This window comes from Saimiri boliviensis, chromosome 3 (assembly GCF_048565385.1).
Source record: "Saimiri boliviensis isolate mSaiBol1 chromosome 3, mSaiBol1.pri, whole genome shotgun sequence".
In the NCBI taxonomy this organism is placed as follows: domain Eukaryota; kingdom Metazoa; phylum Chordata; class Mammalia; order Primates; family Cebidae; genus Saimiri; species Saimiri boliviensis.
The window spans coordinates 82,719,837-82,746,433 of record NC_133451.1 but is presented as its reverse complement, the minus strand read 5'-3'; the positions used below and the strand labels follow the sequence as shown (position 1 = coordinate 82,746,433).

General features: G+C 35.5%; 1 pseudogene; it reads left to right on the top strand.

The window, feature by feature from the left end:
* The first annotated feature begins 8,862 nt into the window (after positions 1 to 8,862).
* LOC101033344 (farnesyl pyrophosphate synthase pseudogene) lies at positions 8,863 to 9,965 on the top strand (annotated as a pseudogene).
* Positions 9,966 to 26,597: the final 16,632 nt, after the last annotated feature.

Sequence of the window (26,597 nt, the reverse complement as noted above, 5' to 3'; positions counted from 1 at the left end):
TTCTTAAATTTTTTTCATATGGTCAGGCATATTGATTTGCAGGCTAATATAGACTGGAAGTTTCCATTGCAATTTTGTTCCTGCAGCCTAGAAGTTTTACAGTTACTTTTGCCTGGGAACCTTGCAGAACTGGTGATTCTGAGTTCCCGTGCCTCAGTGAATGATGTTAACAATATCTCAGACCGGTCATTGGACTAGTAGCCAGTTTCACTCAGGTGGTGACTAAGAAGCTTCCACCTACTTCCTCCTCCTCCAGCCAGTGCAGCAGGGATCTTTCCAGAGTTTTCTTCCACCTAAATGGGAGACTTTGGTGTCAAACAGTGAAGAGGGTTCTGTCCTCTATCCCATCAGAGACAGATTTAGTTTCCATCATCCTTTAGAATCACCGTTTTTGGATGGCAAAAGCTCACTTCTGGCTCCACACCCTGGCAAGCTGCATGTTCTGTCTCATTTAGCACTGTGTTTCTGTTCCATTTCTGGTCTGCAAAGATCTTTGTCTTGTTTCCAAAAGTGGCTGTCTTGGCTGATGTGCTGGGAAAACAATTTTTTAGTTTTATAAAAGTGCCTTAATTATATTTAAAACTATAGTGCACAGAAATAGATGTATATACATGTACTTTAGATTTTCAAAGCTAATAACGAAACTCAAATTAATATTTTTAAATGTACTGTCTTTTCATATATCATTATTTTAAAAACATATACAAAGTCCCAGAAGCAAATATGCGCCTCCATTCTTGAATAAGGAAACCCGTGCTGATTTCATCCTTTAAGATATTTGAATACAAATCAGTTGGGGGAAACACAATCAGATGTGAAGCATTTCATTTTCACATTCAGCAATTAATTGCTTATTTTGAAGGCACTGAAAGTATACTGTTTTAACTGAAATAAATAGTGCCATCTACTGGTTCAATTGTTGTTAAAAAGACAGACTCAAGCAAAATTTGTGTTGGTGGGAACATCACGCCTAATTCCATTCTTCACCCTCCAAAAGGGCTGAGTGTCAAGCTAAAAGCTGACTCCTGATCTAAAAGCACACAGCTGTTTCAATTCAATAATGGTACCATCTTTATAAGTGACTGAGAATTCAGGGACTTGAAGCTCATTAGCTTTCTCCAACTTTTAGTTTGTTTTTTAGTAGAAAAAATTTTGTATTGAAATGTAATAAAGGCACCAAATAGTCCTTAATATTATTAAAGCATAAGAAGAAACAATTTAGCTTCTAATAAAATAAGGTGGCAAGACACAGAATCTTTAATGTCACCATCGTTAATAACTTGCCCTCCTAGGAGAATGGTAGGGCTGTGAGTTGCTTGGAATATTTGTCAGTATGGGGTTCAGTAGTGAGTGAGAAGGAAGCATCAGGTTGCATGGTCCAGACTATGAATTGATTTAAATACTAACATAAAGAAAACAGCTAAGTTAGATGACAATGGCATATCCCAAATAAAAGCTTAGTTTATATGTTAATGCATTAGAGCTTCAGAATATAATGGCAACTTTCCTATAAAAATCTGGTCAGTACATATTTATAAGACAGGTTTATGATATCTCAACTGCATTTGAGTTGGGACAGCAGTATCAAATTCTACCTCCTGATAATTATCTTCCTGGGGTCTGCAGCTCCTAAAGGCACTTTCATTGTTCACTGAATCTTAAAATTATGGAGACCTTAATATTTCAGTTTGTCAATAATACAGTTTCTAGGCAACTGTATTACAGTTTTCAGATATTATCAGCTACAGAATTTTAGATCCCTCTAAAACTGATTAGCAATTAGTCAAATAAGTTTCAGATTCAAGAATCTCAAAGACTCAATATTGCTTTTAACATAAATGTTTTAAACCTCAGTTTCCTAATAAGGCGAAACCTAATTTTGTTTTCAAAATAATTTAAGGCATCACAATAATGGATTAATTTTAAATAAAAATTTAAAAACCATTTCCCTCAGCTCATAATCATCAGGGTTGAGTGCAATAAGTTTATGGGAAATAAAATATTAAAATATTAAAAACAACGGCATGAGTTGAACATCGATAATTCTGATCACTCAGTCTACATTAAAGATACAAATCAATATTTGAAGAAGAAAATTATTTCATAATTTTGGGCTAATTAAAATGGTGATAAAGTTTGATTTGCTACGAAAGTTGAGTGAAATATGCGGTAAACACTAATATGTAGGAGGAGAAATAATTGAACTACTATAATAACTACATCTTCATCAAACGCTAGAGACAAATTTTATTAAATGCATGAGGGGATAGAAAATGAGTGTAGAACAGTCAAGATTCAATTTTCTGTTCCAAGGAAGAAAATTTCCCAAGTTGCAGAAACTGAGACTTAGCAGTCCACAGCATTGAGTATACCAGTGGAGTCCTGGGGCTGAGCTGCACACAGCTGTGATTCATGCGCAATATTTATCACCCGGGTTAAGGAGCCTTCACAGACAACTTAAAATTGAATGTTGGTCTGGAAAAGCACTACCTCAAGTGATAGGAAGCTTCTACTGTCACTAGTCAAGCTAAGCTATCAGAATAATGATTATCCAGGTTTTTCATTAAATTCAAACATTTTCCATATGGCAATGAGAGCTTCTGACTGGCAGTGTGTGGCACCATCACAGCTTTTGGAGATAAAGGTAACAAATATCAATGGAAATTATCATTTTAAAATGGGGAAGAAAAAGATCTTTTCTCAGGATTATGTGCAAATGTTGGTGTCAGCTATGGGAAGCCACCTTACTGGCTGACATTCTAATTTCTCAAGTTAATTAATTTCCTCACATTAAATTAGAAATAAAAATTCAAAGGGCCCATTATTTGTAAATGACACAATGAAACAAAACAATATGGAGCAAGCCTTTAAATGCCATTCCTTTGTGGGAACAGGAGGTTAGTAAATAATTGTGCATTAGAGAAACTATATTTGTGTCTAACTAGTTTCCTTAATTTTGTAGTAACTAAATTCTCACCTATGTCCCCTGCCTTCTGCTCTCTATCCCTGTTATAGACTGAACTGTGTACCCCTAAAGTTCATATCCAGAACCCCCAATGTTAATGCATTTAGAGACATGGCCTTGAAGGAGGTAAATAAGATTGAATGAGGTCATGAGGGTGAAATACAACAGGACTGATGTCTTTATAAGAAGAGAAGTCACCAGAGTTCCCTTTCTTCATGTGCACAAAGGAAAGGTCCTGTGAAGACACAGAGATGGCAACTGCTTATGAGCCAAGGAGAAAGTCCTCACCAGAAAGCAATCCTGCTGGCAACTCGATCTTGGACTCCCAGTCCTCACAACTAGGAGAAAATCAATGTATTTAAGCCACTCATCTGTGATATTTTGTTATGGCAGCCCCAGAAGACTAATAAAACCCCCCAAATTCCATGTTAATCTAATCGTGTATCGGAAATACAGAAGGCAAAGTATTAGTTGAAAACCATTTGGAAAAACTCAAAATTATTTTTTGAAAGTGACTAACACTTAACCTGGCTATTTCTACTTGTTTTTTTTTTTTTTTTTTTCCTTTGATTTCTTCATCCTCCTTCTCTTTGCGTCTTCCTAGTAGTGGTAGTGTTGTTATTGCTGTCATTATTGGTATAATATAGTGCTACAAATTTAAATTAATGAATATCATACTAACTCTGTAGCCATTCAGTTGATATTTTTCATGATTTGTTGATTTTTAGAACTTTTTAGAATTTTTAGTTTTTAGAAATGTAACAGCATTGGAACTAAATTTTGTAAACCATCTACTACATACTACTTTGGTCCAGATTTTTGATACATGATGTGTTGCTTCAGATTCTGAATTGCCATGTTTATTTTTTTAATTAATTTTTTTTTTGAGATGGAGTCTCACTCTGTTCTTCAGGCTGCAGTGCAGTGGCACGATCTCAGCTCACTGGAGCCTTGTTCAAGCGATTCTTGTGCCTCAGACTCCTGAGTAGCTGGGGCTACAGGCATGCAACATCATGCCTGATTTATTTTATTTTTTATTTATTTTTATATTTTTAGTAATATATAGTAATAGCCAGATGGGGTTTCATCATGTTGGCCAGGCTGGTCTCAAACTCCTGACCTCACACAATCTGCCTGCTTCGGCCTCCCAAAATGCTGGCATTACAGGTGTGAGCCACCCGGCCTGCCTGTCATGTTTATTTTAAATGTCTATTTTAAATACAGGATAAGAATAGATTATCCTGGTTAAACACTTAGGATTTGAGGGAGGCAGAAATCTATACAATTATGCTTGTAATTGACTCCAGGGACTATGGCCTTTGCACTCCTCAAGAACACAATTTTCCCACAGTATTTCCAAATTTGCTTTATCTTGTTGGCCCATTTAGTTGGAAGGTAGCACTAATGGGTCCAGGTGTAGAGTTCTGATTTCTGCAGGGCCTGATTAGCTTTATTGTATTACTTGATCACAATCATACCAGAATCTGATTTTTGGTAAGATTTCTGAAAAAAATAAAGAAATCATCTTATTTAAACAAAATAAGTTGAAAGTACAAATACAAATATGTCCCAGAAATACATATTTCGAAAAGAATATTTAATTTCTTAATTATATATCACTTTGCTTTTGAAAACAAGTATCCTTGTGTCCAAACTGCTTTTTGAGGAAAAAGTTGTCTACCAAGTGTTTTCTTAAATGTATAATGATAGTTGTAATAAATAATCAACATCTGTTCTCATTGTTCAACACCAGCCTTTGAGTGAGAACATGTGGTGTTTGATTTTCTGTTCTTGTGTCAGTTTGCTGAGAATGATGGTTTCCAGATTCATCTATGTCCCACACATGGACACAGGGAGGGGTGCATCACACACTGAGGTCTGTTGAGGGGGAATAGGGAAGGGACAGTGCGGGTAGGGAGGTTGGGGAGGGATAACATGAGGAGAAATGCCAGATATAGGTGACCGGGGGATGGAGGCACCAAACCAGATTGCCATGTATGCACCTATGCAACAATCCTGCATGTTCTGGACATGTACCCCAGAACCTAAAGTGCAATAAAATATATAAAAAAATAAAATCGTAAAAAAAAAAAAAGTCAACAATATTTATTTCAAAACTACAGGTTTTTAAAATATTTGGGGTTTTTTTTGGATCTTTTTGGTTTTACTTAGTTACCAATATTTCTTCAAATTGATTCTTTTTGTCTAAAAATGGAAGTATAGATATTTCTAAAATTCTGTCACCACAGAAAGATATAAAAAATCAATAATACTGTGAACAAAAAAAAAAGATTTTATATCAATAAGTTGGGACCTGGACAAAAGCAAAAGAGTTAAATTATTCATTCTCAGAAAATAAGCAATTATTAAGTTAAAGAGGAAATAAGACAAAGGGAAAATACAATAAGCTGGCTAATGTGGTTTTTTTGGTTTTTGTTTGGAGAAAAAGGTATGAGTTTTATAATTATGGCTAAGTAAAATACTTAAACATTTTGATATTTACATTGACTTAATTGTTATATACTGAAAACTAAAAACAGTACCTGGAATATTTGAGCTTTCTTTGTTTTTGCAGGAGATGAGGAAGTCCGTTCTAGAACAGATTCTGGTGACAAATACTATAGTGTTAAATGTTACCTTCCAGTTATTCATTCATGTAATCTTTTTTCATTAACTTCTGAAAAATTTTCCCATTGTCGTATTATTTCTGTTTCTTCTGAATGAATGTGCTTTATGGATGTGCTAGGGTAGGCAAAGACCTGAGAGACAGATTGCCTTTCTTACGAGCAGCAAATTAAAGACATCTAAGTCCTTGCAATGTATTACAGCAGCTAAGCTAAGCAATGCATCAAAAGAAGTTGAAAATTCTATGAACAATAGAGAAAATACCCTGCCTTGACCACATAAACATAAACCTGGGATAGAAACTCAGACTAGAGGATATTTAGAATGTTCAGCTGTTTAGATCTTGGGACTAAATATTCATTAAAAATACAGCTTCTTTGAAAATGTCATCATCCTATTCCAGCAGAGGTCACATTCTCACATGAATCCAAATAGGTCAAAAGGCAAGATATGGAGCACAAATGCAGGGTTTAAAATGGATGTGCCTAAAGCCACATATGAAAGCATGAGGTTTTTTCATTCACTCTCTAGTGAGGCTTCTGAAAACAGGCTGTTAGGCCTATGGTGCAATGACTGCCAAACACACTACAATACTTACTGAGCTGTGCCAACCTAGCATTTAAAGCTATCCAGGTCAATGATCAGGATGAACACTGACTTTAAAAAAGAAAAAATAATTCCTTGGTCTAAATACGCCAAGAAGCAAGAGACAGAATAATCACTTAGAGCTGGGTTTAAAAAATAACTTCGATAATTTCAAAAATTGTCCAAGTAATGGCTCCATGAGAACTGATAGTGAAAACTTCTAAAAACAGTCAGAATTAAGACTTATTTTTCTCTGTCAGCAGAGAAATATAAACAATATAGTAAAAATAAATAATGTATTACTATTTCTTGAGTTAAAAAATAAAGCTTTGATTTCTCATTATAGAAGGTATATCAATAAAGTTAACTACAACTTTATAGTTCACTTTAACACCTAAAAATATTGAAATGACTGTAAAAGAAAAATAGTACATAGCAAGCAAATTAAGATGAAGCATTCAGGTAACATACATTGGCTTCAGGGTATACATATAGATATATATACATTGTTCAAGTCAATCAAATCATTTTCAAGCCCTTAGCATTGGGTCAAGGTGATTTTTGGTTAATTTTGTCTTGGGGCAGTACTGCCTAATTCTTATGGTGACCTGGGAGACCAATGCCAAAGGATAAACATAATTTAAGAATGTGTTAAAGTTTGGTTATAGACTCTGGCATTTTGTTAAAATCTGACACTTGGGTTCATCTTTGGTTTTATTCCTTGAAAGTCCAAATAGCCCAATGCTTGCGCAATTTCTGTTATCTTCAATAGGTGTGTGATGAATGTGATCAGATACATGTGATCACATAGGCTGTCATCATATCTAAGCAAATAACAGTGATATTAAAAAAGCAGCAAGAATAGACACTTTAGATTTACTGTTAATGTCTCACTATTCACTTTAAAATATAGGTAATGGGGTGAAAACCTATTAGTAAAATAAAAATTTATTATTATTTTTTTGGCAAAGAGTCTCCTCTGTCACCTAGGTTAGAGTGCAATGGTGCCATCTTGGCTCACTGAAGCCTCCACCTCCTGGGTTCAAGTGATTCTCCTGCCTCAGCCTCCTGAGTAGCTGGGATTACAGGTGTCTGCCACCATGCCCAGCCAATTTTGGTATTTTTAGTAGAGATTGTGGTTTCACCATGTTAATCAGGCTGATCTCCAACCCTTGACCCCAGGTGATCCAAAGTGCTGGAATTACAGGCATGAGCCGTCACTTCTGACCAATTTACTAATTCTTAGTAATAAAATCATTTACTAAAATGCACTAAAATAATTTAATAATATTTGCTAATAAAATAATTATTAGTTAATTTGAAGTATAAATGCATATTTATTTTTGCAGTAGTAAAATGGAACAATAATTCATGATGGTTGTGAAAGTTCTTGATTATATTTATGGAAACCCTTTTGAGAACTTTTAAATAGTAAAATAAACTGAGAAATAAATTGACCTTTATGAATGCTAAGAAAACATATATTACACAGATAATTTTAGGAAGAACATTATATTCTTTTGGAGTCAACAAACTACTATAAATAATTCCAAAACAAATATATCGGAAGAATAATGACTATATTATATTATATTTCTAATCTTTGTAGAATTATTTGGGGACTAGTGTATATATTTATATGAAATATCAAATAAAATGACCTCTAAGGACTGTGTTCAGTGTTTATTTAACCCACTGTATTTAATATTTAATTACTTAATTTACATTTTGTTTGGAAGTCTTTGAATAAAAAGTTCTATTTGGTTGCTTTTAAGTCTGAGAAAAGGTGATTTAACAGACACATACTAACTTTGCCTTGCTACTCATCAGTTGTGACAGCAACAACATCATGATCAGTAGCCTAAGCAGACTGAGCCAAAAGATACCTCACATCAATTTCGTGTGTCAAATGCTCAGTGACTAGAAGACAATCTTGCATTTCCCAGTACAGAGATGTTATTTGTCCCTACACTGTAAAACCAAACAACTAATTATTAAAATAACAGATGTCTAAATTAAAACACCAAAATTATTCTTCTACTTTGGCCAATTAGTTGATTTTCGACACTTAGCCATTTGGCATGTTTTTCAAATGTGTATGTATTTCATATTTTTTTGATATATATATATATATATATATAAATATATGTGAAATGAAAAATAAATTGATACAAATAGTTGCACAAAATTCATTTTTAACCATGATGAAAATATGTGCTTATTTTAGAACACTTGATAATTCTAAAGAATTTTAAAAAATATAACAAACACATTTTGCATCCCTACAAAAGTATAGTACATAACTCATCTTTTTCTCCATATGTATAATTCACAAATACACATACACACTCAAAAACATACATGAACACATCCACCATCCTTGGGTTTTATAGACAAAAACTTAGGAACACTAAATGAATACCTCTTGTTGGAATATTTTTAATTTTTCAAACAATTTTTTTGCATACTTAAAATCTATCTCTCCTTCTGTTTACTAAATTGTCTGAAAACCTTGCACATCTTTACATGAGTATCTCTTCACTCTGCTTTCCCAAAAAGGAACAGAATGCAAAATTTCCCATTGTCATGGTAATTCAGTACTTTTTACATGATATTTTTGTTGTAAGCCAAAAGACATGCCTTAATGTAAGAGTTGGTGAGAGACATTTGAAACTGGAGCAGGAACCAGCATCCAGGAACAGAGCCCTTTGCTCCTCCCTCAGAATGAATGGAGACCAGAAATCAGATGTTTATGCCCAAGAAAAGCAGGATTTCTTTCAGTATTTCTCCCAGATCGTTAAGGTGCTGACTGAGGATGAGATGGGGCACCCAGAGACAGGAGATGCTATTGCCCGGCTCAAGGAAGTTCTGGAGTACAACGCCATTGGAGGCAAGTATTGCCAGGGTTTGACGGTGCAAGCAGCGTTTCGGGAACTAGTGGAGCCAAGGAAACAGGATGCTATTAGTCTCCATCGGGCCCTGACTGTGGGCTGGTGTGTGGAACTGCTGCAAGCTTTCTTCCTGGTGACAGATGACATCATGGATTCAACCCTCACCCCTCCCCACCCCCAAGACAGATCTGCTGGTATCAGAAGCCAGGTGTGGGTTTGGATGCCATCAATGATGCTATCCTTCTGGAAGCATGTATCTACTGCCTGCTGAAGCTCTACTGCCAGGAGCAGCCCTATTACCTGAACCTGATCAAGCTCTTCCTGCAGAGTTCCTATCAGACTGAGATTGGGCAGACTCTGGACCTCATCACAGCTCCCAGGGCAATGTGGATCTCGGCAGATTCACTGAAAAGAGGTACAAACCTATTGTCAAGTACAAGACGGCTTTCTACTCTTTCTACCTTCCTGTAGCTGCAGCCATGTACATGGAAGGAATTGATAGTGAGGAGCATGCCAATGCCAAGAAGATCCTACTGGAGATGGGAGAGTTCTTTCAGATTCAGGATGATTACCTTGACCTCCTTGGGGACCCCAGTGTGACTGGCAAAGTTGGCACTGACATCCAGGACAGCAAACGCAGCTCGCTGGTGGTCCAATGTCTGCAACGGTCCACTCCGGAACAGCGCCAGATCCTGAAGGAAAATTATGGGCAGAAGGAGGCTGAGAAGGTGGCCCAAGTGAAGGCATTATAAGAGGAGCTGGATCTGCTGGCCGTGTTCTCGCAGTATGAGGAAGACAGTTAAAACCACATTATGGGTCTCACTGAACAGTCCGTAGCTCCCCTGCCCCCAGCTATCTTTCTGGGGCTTGTGGGCAAAATGTACAAGTGGAAAAAGTGACCTAGAGACTGCAAGGGTGGGGAGAGGAGGCTCTCAATAAATAAATTATTGTGTAATCTTAAAAAGAAAAATAAAGAAATTAGAAATTATTTTATATAAATGAATCGGATGACTGAAACAAATATTTGATCTTGTGCGTATCTCCTTTTATTTTTTATACTTCAGATGATATATACTACATCTGCATATGTAAATAAACACATGTATTTATAAACAGGGAGAGCTTAGTTTATATTTTGGACTTGAATCAATCTTTGCTGCTATAAAGTTGATCATGTATTAATAGTTTTCCTTAGTTATTTGGTACAAGAGAATCATGATCATTTTTATGTGTTGTAGTGTTATTCCTTCTAAGTAGCACTGTAGTATTATTCCTTCTGAACAGCACTGTAGTATTATTCCTTCTGAATAGTATTGTAGTATTATTCCTTCTGAATAGTATTGTAGCATTATTCCTTCTGAATAGTATTGTAGTATTATTCCTTCTGAATTTGAAGAATCATTCATAAAAATAAAGATCAATCTAAAAGATTCACATGAAATACATCATGTGTTGCCTGCCTAGAATAAAATTTAACGTTTATTCTAATTACAGATATTACAACTTTATATCTATTTTCTCTTTGCCAGTGCTTATAATATTTTTTAGTAAGTTGTAACTATGTTCTCAGCTTCAGTATCTGGCAATCATAGGCCAGATATAACTGTATCATTGTGAGTGGGGTAGCTCTGCAGATTTCTTAAGGTGGCATATTCCCCTTTATTTTTCTCCAGGTACCCAAATGTTGATGGGTTCTGAGATCTCTTGGTTTTCATTGAACTCTATATTTCAATTGAACTTCATATTTCCTCTGTGTTTCATTATGTGGTTGTGGGATTTGAGCCTTTTGGACCAGAGACCTTTGATGGAGATTTCTGCAACTGTCTATCAATTTACATTTCATTTCACTTAATATTTTAATTAACAGAACTATTTCTAGGGTCCTTTAAAGAATATTTTTATTATTCCATCTCCAAAAATCTCTTATCTATTCTCTCCTTTACATAGACATTTTAAAAAATGGTATTCCTTAAGATTGCATTTGGAAAGCATAGTAGAAGAAAATGTTTTAAAGAAAAATCTGAAATACTGAACAATAAAATAATTAATTGTGGATTTTCTTTGGAATTAATTGTTACTTATCATTCAAATTAGAAAGTTAGTTTTTATTTGCTCCTTCTTACCTGATAAAATTTAAGAGTAGAAGAAAGAATATAATAATGCAAATTAATGGTAAAAATCAAAGTATTAGACTTGGCATAGTTTTAAAATAATAAACAGACTATAAGCATAATAAATAGAATTTGATGATAATATCGAAGAGATCTCAAAATCATATCATGCAACTATAAAGCTAAAGTTAGATTCCTTTCTGCAATATTTTGGCTCAAATCCCTTTCAGAGTGCACTGAAACACCGTCTGTGAAGCAGGTTTGGTCTTTAGTTAGAACTAACTACTCCCTCTTTTGTTAATTTACAGAGCTTGGAAAAGGTCTTTGTCAAAGGCATAGAGAAGAATACTTTTATGCCTGTATGTGATGTGCGTGCTCCTGGCTTAAGAGTGCATAGGTAGAAATCACCTTAGTATTTTCAGGAGTTTTATGAGCATCTGGGATGCAGGTAAATCAAAGGACCTTCCCCAGTAATAAGAACCATGCATCCTTGGGAGTTAGTATATAAAATTTTTAATAGCTCTGTTATAAAGCATTGTTATACCGGGCTGTGATTAGTGGCCCTTTGTGGCCCTTGTCTTTATCTTGAGATAATACATAAAAACCCTTGGAGTTTTTATGTATTAAATAATTTTAATACATATATATAATAATTTTTATATAACTACAAACATAAATTATTTAATACATTAAAAACCCTTGGGGTTTTTAATGTATTAAATAAGTACTGTAATTATTACAAATACTATATAAATAATTATAGTATTACAAACAAAAACTATTACAAAAATTATGTTTGTTTTTGCTTTCATTTATTTTTTGAGACAGAATCACGTTCTGTTGCCCAGGCTGAAGTGCCATGGAGCAATCTCAGCTCCCTGCAGCCTCCACCTTCCGGGTTCAAGTGATTCTCGTGCTTCAGCCTCCTGAGTAGCTGGGACTACATGTGTGCATCATGACACCCAACTAATTTTTGTATTTTTGGTGGAGACAAGGTTTGGCCATGTTGGCCAGGCTGGTCTTGAACTCCTGACCTCAAGTGATTCGCCTGCCTTGGCCTCCAAAAGTGCTGGAATTATAGGCATGAGCCACCATGCCTGGCCCCACCCAAAATCTGTTTCACGTAGATTTATTTCAAATGCAAACACTGAGGCAATCAATGACATTTTCCCTACTGTTCATCTCTCTTCTACATACTAGATATCCCATCTCCAGATACTCCAAACACATATCATGGGGCATGATTTCAGTTATTTAAAAAGATCTACTGGTTCTTCTCATTTAGAAAAAAAAATCATACATGTCCAGATTACTGGGAAAACTGGTTCTCAAAACTGAAATAGTATGTATTTGAACATATAGAGCAGGATCCATCTGATTCTCAGAAACTAACTTCTGAGAGGCAACGATCTGCTTATTTCATGTTACATGGAAAATCTGACTGTATGCTTCTTTGGTAAGAGCAGTGTTGGACAAACTACCTTCCATAGGAGGTTAATAGGTGCTATATGAACACACAACACAATTTACATGCATAATCTGTTCTCTGGCCAAATTAGCTTGGAAAACTTTCAGTTAACTGGAGTTTTAGAACATTTTAATTTTAGAGGTTTTTAAGTTGCAGGCTATGTTAGACCCTTAAGCTGCTATTATAATCGTGTCCATGATTCCCTGAGGGATAAACATAGAGCAGTGCTTCCCAAAATTTTTTGACACCAGACCCTTTTTATAGAGTGTCTTGCAGGACACATTTTGAAGTAGAATATTGTTACTCTTGGTGCATGAAAAAGCATAGTTTCTTTCCAAGTACAGGAAATACAGAATCACCTGAAAGGTGAAATTGAAGTTATTCATGCAACATAAATCTGCCTAATTATTGTTGAAGATTTATGTTCCTCAGACCTAAATGCTGAACTGAACAGAAGATTAGGATGCAGCAAGAAAACAAGGTGTTCGGGCAGCTGGTTCCTGAAACATGAATGGAAAAGTGACAGTCCTAAAGGGGAGGCTCATTAAGAGCTGGAGCTGACTTTGGATCTCAAAGAGGAAACTTTGGCCTTGCACCTACTAAGCTCCATAAAACTTTCAGGAGAATAGGCAAGTGTCTTTACTTTGGGACAACGGTAGATTAAGTCAGAATTTGAGTCTTGGGCTCACATCTTTGAGACAAACTACTTCTGTATTTCTTGGTGTCTGGCCATTTCTCTTTTGTTTTTCTCTTCGTTTTCAAGAAAACGCTCTGAAAATACCAACCAGGCTCAATTCTGAGATACATACACAAATAAATATTTTTATCCTAGCTTGGATTGGAGGGGAACAATGCACATTGTCCTCCAACCTCCTGAAGGCAGCTCTATTCTAAGTGGCTGAGTTCTAAGGAAAAGGCCAAATGTATTGATAATCTTGTAAAATCTGTTTTATCATATTTCCTTACCCACCTGGAGAGTTTTCATTTGCTGTTAGCTTCTAAAGCCTGGAGGATTCTAAATTTATTAAGGAAAATGATTCCTTTACAGATTGTGTTGGACAGAAATTCTAGTTCTCTTTTGCCTTGTGGTTTAGTTTGTTTGAGGCAATCACATTACCTTTTGATTTACCTTGAGGTGACAACTGAAGGAAACAACACATCCTCCTAATTTTTGAAATTCTCTGTCTCTTCTTGTGATTATGTTTTTCTAATATGCTACTTAGGTTTTTGAAACAAAAGGCAAGGATTCATAGTAATTCCTTTCAAATGCAGTTTTGGACGATTTAGCGCATTCGTCAAATCTCTATATACCATTTGACTCTGCTTCTCTGATGTATTTTGTCATATCAATGAATCTTATCATCTACAAATGTATTACGTATAATCTCTAATTCTTCATTACAGCCATTAATAAAATGGCAACAGATCGGGATCAACACATTAATAGCTTCTTGGTGTGATAATATAAGCACTTTCTTTCCACCTTAATTACATTAGCATCTACCCATATTTCTCGGTATTATTCCTAAGGATATCTTGAGACACAGTACCTGTCAGTTGTAGGCACAAAGGGAAATGAGAGAATTCAGGATCATATCAGACATTTATTATTAGGTAATATATTGAGTAATATTCCCTACAAATATTAAAATAAGTGAAATTTTATAGTACTATTATTACTTGCTCCATAACAGTTTTCTGATCTGGCTCCGAAAATACCCATATACCCACATAACACTCACATAAACAAATTTGTATTATTTATTACAAAAACTTTCCATTCAATTCACTTGAGAAAATTGGTTTTCTAATGATACAGACTTGGTCCTATGTAGACCTGACATTTACTGGCTGTGAACCTTATCTAAGTTTTTTTTTTAACATCCTGGTCCTCAGTTGCCTCATTTCTAAGTAGGAATTAAGAAAAAAATAAATATTTAAAGTGTCTGGCATAATCCTAGTACTTAAGTAAATTTTCAACAAAGATAGGTTTTCTTACAAAAGTTATGACAATTATCTTAATAATATAAATCTCTTTGGTAAAGAGGAGCCACTTTTTTGACTGTTAAATGACATGAGTATGAATTCTAAGAGTTGTATGAACTGGGACTATAGTGAAATAGATGTGGTTTATCAATGAAATCAACAGAAATTTGCAGTCTGAATATAGGAGGATAACCTAGAGTAACAATCAAAATAATGTTACACAGAAAAATAATTACTGAATGCCTACCATATATTCTAGCCTCTGGTGAAGTTAGGAACAGGAAGGAAGGATGGACTTTCCTTTCAAGGTGAGGTTCAAAGCATGGGCCCTTCTATAGAGCAGTCCACAATCTAGTGAAGAGAACTTACAGAAAGCAAATAACTGCAATTCAGTATGCTGGGTTCTTTAAAAGTAGGTCATGCAAAGTACTTGGGATGCAATAAAATTGGTTCAGTTTACCAGGACTGAACTCCAAGATTACACAGAGGAAAATATAGGAGAGGGCACACTTTTGCTGTTTTATATTGTGAGGGGAAATTTTAGAGAACAGGTTTTTTTTTTTTTTTTTTTTTTTTTGCTTAGGAAATGATGAATTTGGTGTGGTTGGAGCAAACGCCTGGCTTGAACTCCCTAAAAAATAGAATTCAAATATGTATTTGTTACCTTTCTATAACCTGTTTAGAACTGTAGGTGCTGCTGATTTATAGAGATGTATTTAGCCATTTAGGAGAAATAATGCACTGGAATTTAGAGCTAATTATTTTTAATGATGAAAGAGAAACAGATCAAGATGCATTTAAATATCTAACTTGGGTGACTAAACAGATGGCAGTTAAATCAACAGAATTAGGAAATTACTGAAAAATAGCAGATTTGGGGGATATGTGGAGCTTTGAGCTACTCAGAGAAATAATCTGTAATGTGATATCAGAAGCCATTTGCCAATTTAAGTTCCAGTGCTCATAAGAATTAAGAAAAAATTAAATCTTTAATAGGAATTAAGAAAAATTAAATATTTAAAGTAGTGGGAATTAAGAAAAATTAAATATTTAAAGTATCTGGCATAATCCTGATACTTAGAAAAATTTCGACAAAGAAAAGTTTCTAAGGCAATCAAAGTTATTATGATTATCTTAATAGTATAAATATCTTTTGTATCTATGTGTTTATCAATGAAATCAATAGAAATTTGCAGTTTGAATTTAGGATTACACTAAATAATTAAGATAATCATAATAACTTTGGTAAGTGTTTCTCTGAATAGCTGTACCTATAGGTACAAGTTTTATATGCCATCTGTATCATTTTTCATTTTATTATGATTAATTACATGTTTATTACAGAAAAAAATAAAAAACATATAAATAGAATATAAAACCTTCTCCTAATCACACCATCTGTTAATAATTATAGAAGTTATCATTTTGGCAGATATTCTTCTAAAATTGAGGTTATAATGCTCATTCTCTTTTTCCACTTAACTTTTTATAATAAGCATATTTCCATGTTCCTAGATATTAATTTAAAATTAGTTACATGGTCTATAGTATTGTATTGATGAAGCCGGATATCCCCCTGACCCCTTTGCAGATGAGAACTGGAGTATGTCAGCACAGGTACTAGCCAGCTGCTTCAGTGCTAGTAAGAGCAAACTCCACCCACTCTGACCTGCTGCATTCCAATGCTTGCTGGAGGGAGTAAGCAGGTGAATGAGTGCAGGAGCTGGGGCAAGCACTTTTGGGGACCAGCAGGAGCAAATTCTGTATTGGCCCCGCAGCAGTGTCTAGGAGGATACCTGAGACCCCTGAAGGTCCAGAAAAAGTGTTACAGTACGCTTCTAGCTCTGCCGTCTGCAGACAGCTGAAAACACAGTGGGCCCTCTGCTTTTCTTGAGTGAGGCAGCTGCCTTCCTCCAGCTAGGGCAAAGGGTCAGTGTGACAGCCTTCTGTATCCGAACTTATGGCATCCAAGCTCTTTTCTGGCATCCAGGAGAAATGAGTTCACAATATTAATTGGAGAATGGTAAATGTGGGGGATTTTATTGCTAATGGAGGTGGCTCTCAGCAGGAAGGGGAGCTGAAAAGGAGACAGTAATCTTCCCCTGAAATCCGGCCATCTCTGGTCAGATTCTTTTCCAGGTACCACTGTCAAGCTGTCCCTCTGAAGTCAAGCTGCTTCTCTCTGATGTCCAGCCATACTTCATTCATCTGCTTCTCTCTGCTAGCTGAGCCTGGAGTTTTCATGGGCACAGGATAAGGGGTAGGGCAAGCCATGGGTGGTTTTGGAAAAGGCAACATTCGAGCAGAAAAACATTCGAGCAGAAAAACAGGGATGTAAGTTCTCACTTTGGGCCATGGTATCAGACTTTTCAGCTTGAGGGTGGGGCCCTTGCAAGAGACTTACTCTCTTTTGCCCAGAATTTCCCTGTCTTCTGTCCCTGTCATTATGTAAACAGACCTAGTAAAAGTTTATTTAATCCCATACTAGTATTTAAGGTGTTTCAATTTGTTATAGTAAAATACTGATATGTTTACTATCTTTTCATAAATATGTGTGTACATCTCTGATCTTTCTCTATTTAACTACATTTCTAGAAGCGGAATTAATTTAACAAAATATATGAACATTCAAGATTGATGGAGAGTTTCAAATTGCCCTCCAGAAAGTTGGTCCTGCTTTGCATTTACTTTCTTACCCATTTCACTAGACTTAACTGTAATTGTGAAACTGAAATTCAAGTCTCCTGATTTGCTCTGTCTTTAAAAACAATTTCCCTGGCCGGGCGCGGTGGCTCAAGCTTGTAATCCCAGCACTTTGGGAGGCCGAGACGGGTGGATCACGAGGTCGAGAGATCGAGACCATCCTGGTCAACATGGTGAAACCCCATCTCTACTAAAAATACAAAAAATTAGCTGGGCATGGTGGTACGTGCCTGTAATCCCAGCTACTCAGGAGGCTGAGGCAGGAGAATTGCCTGAACCCAGGAGGCGGAGGTTGCGGTGAGCCGAGATCGCGCCATTGCACTCCAGCCTGGGTAACAAGAGCGAAACTCCGTCTCAAAAAAAAAAAAAAAAAAAAAAAATTTCCCTCCGTCCCTTCCTCCCTCCCTCCCTTATCTTCCTTTCCTTTCCTCCCGCCCTCCCTTCATTCCTTCCCTCCCTCCCCCTCTGTCCCTATCCTTCCCTCTCCCTTCCTTCTTCCTTCTCTCCCTCCCTCTTACCCTTCCCTTCCCTCCCCTCCCTTCCCTTTCCTTCCCTCCTCTCCTCCCCTCTCCTCTCCTTCCTTCCCCTCCCTTCCTTTCTCTTCCCTTTCTTTGCCATCCCTTCCCTTCCCTTCATTTCCCTTCCCTTAACTTCCCTTCCTTCCCTTCCCCTCCCCTCCCCTCCCTCCCCTCCCCTCCCTCCCCTCCCCTCCCTCCCCTCCCTTCCCCTCCCCTCCCCTCTCCTCCTTCCCCTCCCTTCCCCTCCCCACTCCTCCCTTCCCTTCCTTTCCCTCCCCTTCCCTTTCCTTCCCTCCTCTCATCCCCTCCCTCTTCTTTCTTTCCCTTCCCTTCCTCCCTTCCTTCCTTCCTCTGAACAGAAAATGTACAGCCATGTAGCAATAGCCTCTCACTTTACAATTATGTTAACTCTAAAATAGATTTATCTTAAAAACTTGAGAACATCTCTTTATGCCAAAGAAAATATTAATGTAATTTGGAGTTCTAAACCTAAATTTAGAAATTTTGGTGATTTATTTTGTGTGTCTTGGTCAGTGAGAGAGAGAAGATACATATGCATATTAAATATATCACTGATAAGAAATATTGGTGGCCACTAAAAGGATAAACATGTAAAATATTATAATAGTATTAATCATTTCACTATACATTAGTTTACTATTCAAAAAAATTTTACAACTTGTTGAGTAGTCAAAAGTTGCAAGGACTAATAAGCCTTTTAATAATTTAAGAATTTTCATAACACCTGAATAAAACAGATTAAGAAATAAGTCTAATAAATTTTATATCAGAATTTCAAGAGACACTTATGAAGGTTATACAAATCAATTACTAATAGACTATTTTGTATAAGTGAATTTATTTTCTCATCACATTCAGTTTTATACTGTGTCTGCCTTTAATAAATTTACTTATTTTTTTTTTTAGGGTCTGTGATTGTAATATGTAAATTCCAGAAACGTGGTTCTTCTGTATTTGCAATGAAAATTTATCTTGAAATATAAGAATGCAAGTCTTCTGTTATTAGTGTCCTGAACAACTCAAGCCCCAGGGAAATGCTCTTCATTTGTACAAATTAGAGAATTATAATCAGAAATTTAAAAGACAGCTATGTACATGACTGTAGGAATGAGATGCCATTTATTCATTTCTCTTGAGACTTGTGACTTACTAGAAAATTGGGAAGTTGTTTTGTGTGTCTTTGTTCAAATTCTAGCTTCACTTTATAATTAGAATTAATATCTTATTTGTTTCCATTCATGTAATAAAGCAACTGAGAAGCCTTATTCTGGACTCTGGTCAACAAAGGAACATGTTCTCTTTCTGGGATTATCCCTCAATGTGTTGATCACACCACAGAATTTTACTTTTTTTTTTTTTTTTTTTTTTTCCAAAAATCAAACAATTTGTTGAAATAAACATCAGCAAATATCTCTGATGTTGATTCCATGGAAGAGAAGTATAATGCAGTGTAAAAATCAAAAGACCTAGTTTTTAGTCTTCCTACAGAGTAATCTTAATCAAGTTATTAACAACTTATGTAAGTCGCTAACGACATTTGAGAAATGAGGAGACAAGTGATCTCTAAAGTATTTAAATGTCATAATATTATATAACGATATGAGTTTAACTAGCAAAGGGGGAATCTAAAGTTTGGAAGTATAAAGGATTGGGCTGATTAATCAGACCTCTAATGAAGTAAGTGCACCAAGTTAATGTAATAAAACGCTGTATTTATAACTAGCTAAATTTATTTCATCTACCCATGAAGTTTCATTTTTATTTTCTACCATTGCTTTTGAAGTTTTAATGACTGAGCATGGAAAATAGAGGGAAATGATAGCAAAACTCTCTCTTAATGGTCTAGATAGTGATAGTAGAAAAATCTATTAGTGAGAAATTTTCAAGGAGTCTCAGACTCAAGTGCCAAAGCACAGTTGATCACACATGATCCCATTTATGAGTTTAATTTTAGTCAATTTGCAATGAACTACTGGTTAGAAATATAAATTAGATTGGATGAATTCAAATATTTATTGAAATGAAAACTACCATAAAGATAAACATAAATGACAAACTAATGTATGTCTGCAATACACATGGCCAATAATTTGTTTATTTAAAAAAAGACAAAACCATGGGCAAATATATAAAATGCTAATTCACAAACTATATGCTATGTTCAAATTCATTAGCAATTAAGGAAATGCAAATTTAAAAGAAAAATATGTTATATTTTACTTCTCAGTATGGGAGTGTTTTAAGAGCATAGTAATGCCAGATCTTAGCAAAATGTAGTAACATTAGTACAGTACTTTTATAATCTGTTGGAAGGAATGTAAAATGGTACCATTTTTCTGGTAGACATTTTGGTAGTATGTATTACTCTATTTGAATTAGCATATTAGCTAAATTAACAATTTTACTTCTGGTAAATTTTGTTTTTTATATACCTATTTATATAGCTATATAAAATGTATACTCTCTCTATATATATATAAATGTATGTTTACATATAATGGCACTTATGTATAATTTTTGCTATAATATTATCTATAATGTTGACAGTTTGGGGAAAAAGCAAAGATCTACAAATAAAGATGGGTTAAATATCCTATGACAAAAGAGAATGCTATGCACATAGGAAAAAATACAATGTAGTTTTATATTCATTGATATTGAAAAAATATATAAAATATTAAATAAAAAATCAATCATTATTACCACATATATTGCATATATTTTGTATTTATATGCATTAAAAAAGGATAGAGAGCCATAATAAACATAAATGTTTTGTGGTTATTTTATAGCAGAATTTGGGTTTAGTTATTTGCTTTTTCTTCAATGACTACTATATGTAATATGAATGAAACAAAAAAAAGCAACAGAGCTATTTTTCCTTCAGAGCACACAGTTGATCCAATTTAATGGTTATGCAACTCCCTTCTGTTTGCATTTGAATATTCTCTCAAAGGACATTGAAACTTCATGAAAGATCAACATTTGAGAACTTGGTGATATTTCACTGGTAGTAAAAAATGACAACAAAAGCAGAGAGAGGTAAGTACCACCTTCATGTGCATTAATTTTTAGAAAAAAATTAAAAATATTTTAGGAGAGAAATTTTAGAAAGAAGTTTTGTTTTGGCATCATCTTCACATTGTCTCTGTTTCTCATGCACTTGCTGAAATATTTTGAATTATTGAAAAGTAAGGATATTTTAATATTTTATTTAAAATAAGCATATCTCAATTACATAAATAATCTTATAATAATCAGCTTTGAACATTGGAATACATTCCATTCTTTTTAACAAAATATATTCAAAGCAATGGTAGGTTGTTCTACCTTTTTAAACAGCAACGTCATTATTGCATAATTGTGTGTATGAATTATGTGTATCTTTCAATGTGAAGTTTGGTCTTATCACTGGCCCCCAAATTATTCTAAAGTGAATTATTCCAGAGAGGACTTTAAGATAGTAAGGCCCAGAAAATGACTTCTTTTTCTGATTTCTTTCCTCAATTACTTAATTCTTCACCTTGAGATATTTAGTTAAATTCTTTAACACCTTCCAGAATATGAATTTCATGAACACATAGTAGGTTCTCAACATTTGTTTTATGGCTGCTTTTAGATGTTCCTGATAATCTTTTTGTCAAGATTAAATAAAATATATGAATGCTTATCGCATAGTAAGTGCTCAATAAATATAAGTTGTTATTATAATTAGCTTAATCATTAGCAATATATTGTCTTTGGATATGCAGTTGTCTGTTCAGCAATTATAGAATTTTGCTTATTACATTAAAAAATACCATACAACGGATTATTGCTTTGAAAATGGGAATTAAACTCAAGATGCATATATAGAACCTATATTAAAATTTGCCATCACCTCCCATACACAAAACGTGGAGTTTTGAACATTGAAATTTAGGCTGCTGGTAAAAAAAAAAAAAGTCATCTCACAATACATTCATTGAGTGAAGACGATTTTTTCTATATTTGATTCCTATCTGAAATGTGTCTGGGTGGTGGAGATTAAATCAAGGGTAGAATATAATTCCGTGTCAAAGAAGTTTCCTGTCTTAGTTATACAGTTATATCGGAGGGCAGTAGGCATAGTGGCGAAAAGCATTGTTGGGATTTAAATCCTGGGTCTACAATTACAAATGATATGAACTTAAAGTAGCTGACTCATCTCACCAAGCCTTAGTAAACCATAAGAGCACATGTACTTATCTCACAGAGTTGCATTTGGTAACATTGAATTGAATGAAGTATGTAAGTGCTTAGTACCGTTCCTAATTCAGAGTTAGTACTCCATAAGCATCAGCAAGTCTTTCTTTTGTTGTCCTGAATTGAAAGGAAGTCTTTGGTAATTCTGAAGCCTAACACTTTCAAGAAAGCCAAATGAAGACTTAGAATGGTATCAGTCTGTATCTTTCATTATGCATAGCAGTCCTTACCTTCTCCCATTTTTTTGCAGCTAGAAGTCATCCTTCCCCTCTATAGCTAGGGCCTTTTGCAATCAATCTGTCATCATTCAATATGGGTCAATCTATCTCAGATGCAAGTGTCTTTCCTTATAATCAATCTAACTGACTTGTTAAAAATGAATAGAAAAATGCAGTAAGTTTCCAGTTTGAAGAACATATCTTGGTTCTCTGGTTGACCATTGTATGACAATAATAACATTATTGCCTTTGAGCTAAAGATTCCATATCTATAAAACTGAAGTTATATCCATCTCAAAACTTTCGGAGAGGATTAAATAAAATGCTACGTGAGCATTAGGTAAAAGGCCATGCCTCCCACACAGTGGTTGCTCAATGGATGACAGTAATTCCTTAGCTGTTGATATAAACATTATTATTATCATGATTGCCAGTATCATTTTTGTAGACTCAGTACTTAATAGAGCCTAGAACAGTGTTTGCACATGAATGAGTAAATATAACTATAGTCTCACTGCTGAGCAAGTGATATCATTTTATGTCCATAAGAGAGAGCTGTATTTTCTACTGGAAACATGAATGAATATTGGTAGCATCCACAGAAAACAATGGCAGCTATTTTTAGCTTTTGATGATGATGTAACTCAGTTAGGTGGCTCAAGGTACTGGTGAGCCCTAAAAAATGCAGCTGGCTCAGCTCCTTTAAATAAAAATGATTAGACAAAAAAAAGTGGAAAACAGATTTATTTATAAACCATGCTACATACACACAAGGTGCAGTTCTGTTTTCGTGACACACCAGCAACTCTTTAAATATTTACTGTCAACCTGGGGAATTCATGTGTAGACGGATGGCATATTTAGGCCTTTAATGTGCCATCTCAGCAGGGCCCGCTTAAGGCTGCCCATCTGGAAGATGAAACTTTACAGCCAATTTAAAAATGTTTTTTCAAGGACAGATAAACTGTTTCTAGCTGATTTCCACCAAGACATATGAAAGCAAACCTGGTGCTTTTTTATATGGGAATTAACATTTAAACCAGGATTCATACTTCTTTTCCAAAACACCTGTAGAAAATTCCTGCATAGTCAAGACTAATTTAAATTCAATTACATAAAACAAGCCATACAACAGAGTTGAATCATAGTGGAGAGATATATTTTTCTTTCATGGCAGCAAAAGCAGTAAAAAAATCTAGTTAAAATTTTATTCTCATCTCTTATCTTCAGACTTAATGGATAGGTATAATGTGTTAAGTCTCTGCCGATTGAATGAAGTTCTTCAGAATTCTACCAAATAAATATCTAAATGTTATGGAGCAATGTTACATTTATCTTTGAAAGTTTTGCTTCACTGATTGTCAAAATGTCTTTCAAAAGTTATGATATAATTGCTATATTGATTCTCAAATGCCATAGTGCTGCTCAGGATCAGTTCACTGAGTTAGTTGTTCACAAACACTCCTGTGATTTGAAGGATATTTTTCTTTCTTCTCTCCCTCCATCTCACTCATCCTTACTCTTGTCCTTTCTCTCTTCCTCCCTTTCTTTCCTCTCCTTTCTTTCTCGGATTCTCATAAGCTAATAAAGTTGGTGTTCAAGTGTGAACCCATCTAAATATTCAATCTCCTTTCCCTCTCCTGAGAGTTCAAATTATTTTCTTCCAGAAGCTATATTTAGATTATTTCTCCAAAAAGCAAAACAATTTTTAAAACTCCATACATTACTTACCATGAGGGATAAGCAGAATTTTGGGGAACGGGGATGGGAAGGAATGGTGAGAGCAATAGGAGCCAGAGTGATCATGAAAGCCACAGCAGAACTGTTCAGACCACAGACAAAAATCTCAACCCCACAATCCAGAACATAATCACAGTACTCATACGAAGTGCCCCCAACATCGTTAAGAGTCACTAAAAAAATACTAATGAGCAAAATCAGTTCCTCCAAGATGAGTTTCTGTAATATTCATTTTTAAATAGAGTTTAACTTGCTCTGACATTATCTTTTTGAGAATTAAAAAGAACCATGTGACACAGCTCTCTTTCTCTCTCCTCTCGGTCCTTTTAATAGCACATTCTTTAAATTAGTACTAAAATTGAGAAGCCAATATAATTTGATAAAATCCAGGGCAGTAACAGTAGATGGCAAGATGTCTGTCTGCGTGCTACCTCTTTTTCAAATGAAGTCTGATATTGCTTGATCAAAGAACATGAGACAATTGTCCTGTGTCCCCATTTACTTGGCAGTTAGTACAATTAGGCAAGTTAACTGAGTAAATGGGTCTCCATTCAACTATTACCCCAGATTTTATGTAGTTTGAAAACATTGACCATCATTAGCAGAATTCTTCCTATCCTCCCATGCCAGTTCCTCAAATGTATTTGCAATGGGAGAACCATATAATTCGGCAATGGTTACCCTTATTGGAGAACAAATTATTTGGAGAGCGATTTTCAAAGAGTTGGCATGACTAGACCCTTCTTTCTCTACACTTCTTGTGTACTATTTAAAAATGTGTTTGCAATGTTTCTCAAGTCCTCTTCTCCCACCGTTGTTCTTATTATGTTGTCTATTTTGTATTATTTTGGGACATTATTACAAGCCTGTAGAAACTAGTTTTTTCTCCATTTTAAAGTTATGAGCTGACTATTAGGAGCTTTGTAGACCATCTCTGCTTTGACCTGGGATCCTAGTACATGGGGTGAGTTCATTCATTTTCTACAGGACAGTTCCTTGAGATCTGTAGGTTTTTCTAAGTAGATCAAATTAAGTAAGGACTAAATTTTTATCACATTTAAGCCATTCTCCTATTAGGTGTTTTTCTTTTTGCAGCTGATCTTAATTCTAAATGGCTCAGCTAGTCATCAGGAATAGACACAAACAGACCGTACCTTCCCAGGGAGGGAGAAGTTGATTTAAGTCTTGAACTAGACCTTTTAGCCAGATGGAGCCTGGGTTAGCAGAAGGGAGGTTGCTGTGACTTAGAAGACTGGAGAATTAAGAGGCATTTTGGGTAGAATAAATACTATGTTCAAATGTACTACAAGTACACCCAGATTTAAACCATTAAAGTTTGTAAAGGTGGTATCCTAATATGAATCATGGTAGTTAGCTCTAGTTTCCCCTCATCCCCATCTTGCAGCAGGCTGACCTCCATGAACTGGATCAACAAGCTCCTTTGCCTCTTGTCGTTCTGGCTGGGTTCAGTCAATAGGAAGGACCAGCAGAATATCAGAGTGAAGAAAGAGAGGGAGGTTAAAGTATATATTCCCTCAGCTTCTTCCCTGAAGAGCCAGTCAGGACTGGCTGCATGCTATAACCATAATAAGTCCTTTGCTTGATGCAGCAAGTCAGTATATTGAGACACTGGGGATGGCAGCAGAGAAAGAGTTTAATAATCAATGATAATGCAGCCAATTGAAGAGACCAGAGGAAACCTCAAAACCTGCCTCCCTGAGAGGTTTTGGGTTAGGGCTTTTAAAGGATCTGGGCAGGCGATGGCTATTGTGGGGATCACTGGTTGGTTGAGAAGTGAGGGGTGAAATTCTGGGACATGAAGATGAAACTGCATTCCTGTGCTGAGTCAGTTCTTTGGTGGGGGTGTTGAGACAGGCTGGTGTCAGCCATTCTACGAATTTGAGATCTGAAAAATACTTTAAGCAATTTTTGGTAAAAAGTTCCAGTGCCAGAGATTCTATCTACAGGAACAATGAAGAATTAGGTGGTCAGCATGCTACATGACTGTTACTCTGCAGCTTCAGGGAAGTGGGCCAAAGTGCACCCTGGTCAGTTTCTAACTATAATTCTGCCTAAATTTTTGTTAACCCTGTGAGAATCCCTCTACCAATGATCATGGCTCCTGACAGGTGACCCTCTCTCCGGGTTCCAGTTATTTCTCTCCCCCTTTTTCCTTTGAGACCTAGGGGTGGTAGTAGCATCTTGCTGTTATAGCTGTTTAAGAAAAAAATTATTTTTTCTCTATACTCACATTCAACATGGAACATGTTGACACAAGATGCGTGGGTTTCCCATACAAAGTGATTCTGACATTAACTCCCTGTAGTTAGCACAGACCCTATAGGTTAAGGGTTCAGCCCCACATGGCTGCTCATCCCTCCCCACTTCAGATGCCAACTTCAAGTGGTAGATCACCAGGTTGCCCAATATTTTGTAACTTGGCTACAAACTGGAGGTTTCCATGACCCCCTCCTCACTTTCCATCATTTGCTAAAACAGCTCCCAATTCAGGAGAGCAGTTTACATACAAGATTACTAGTTT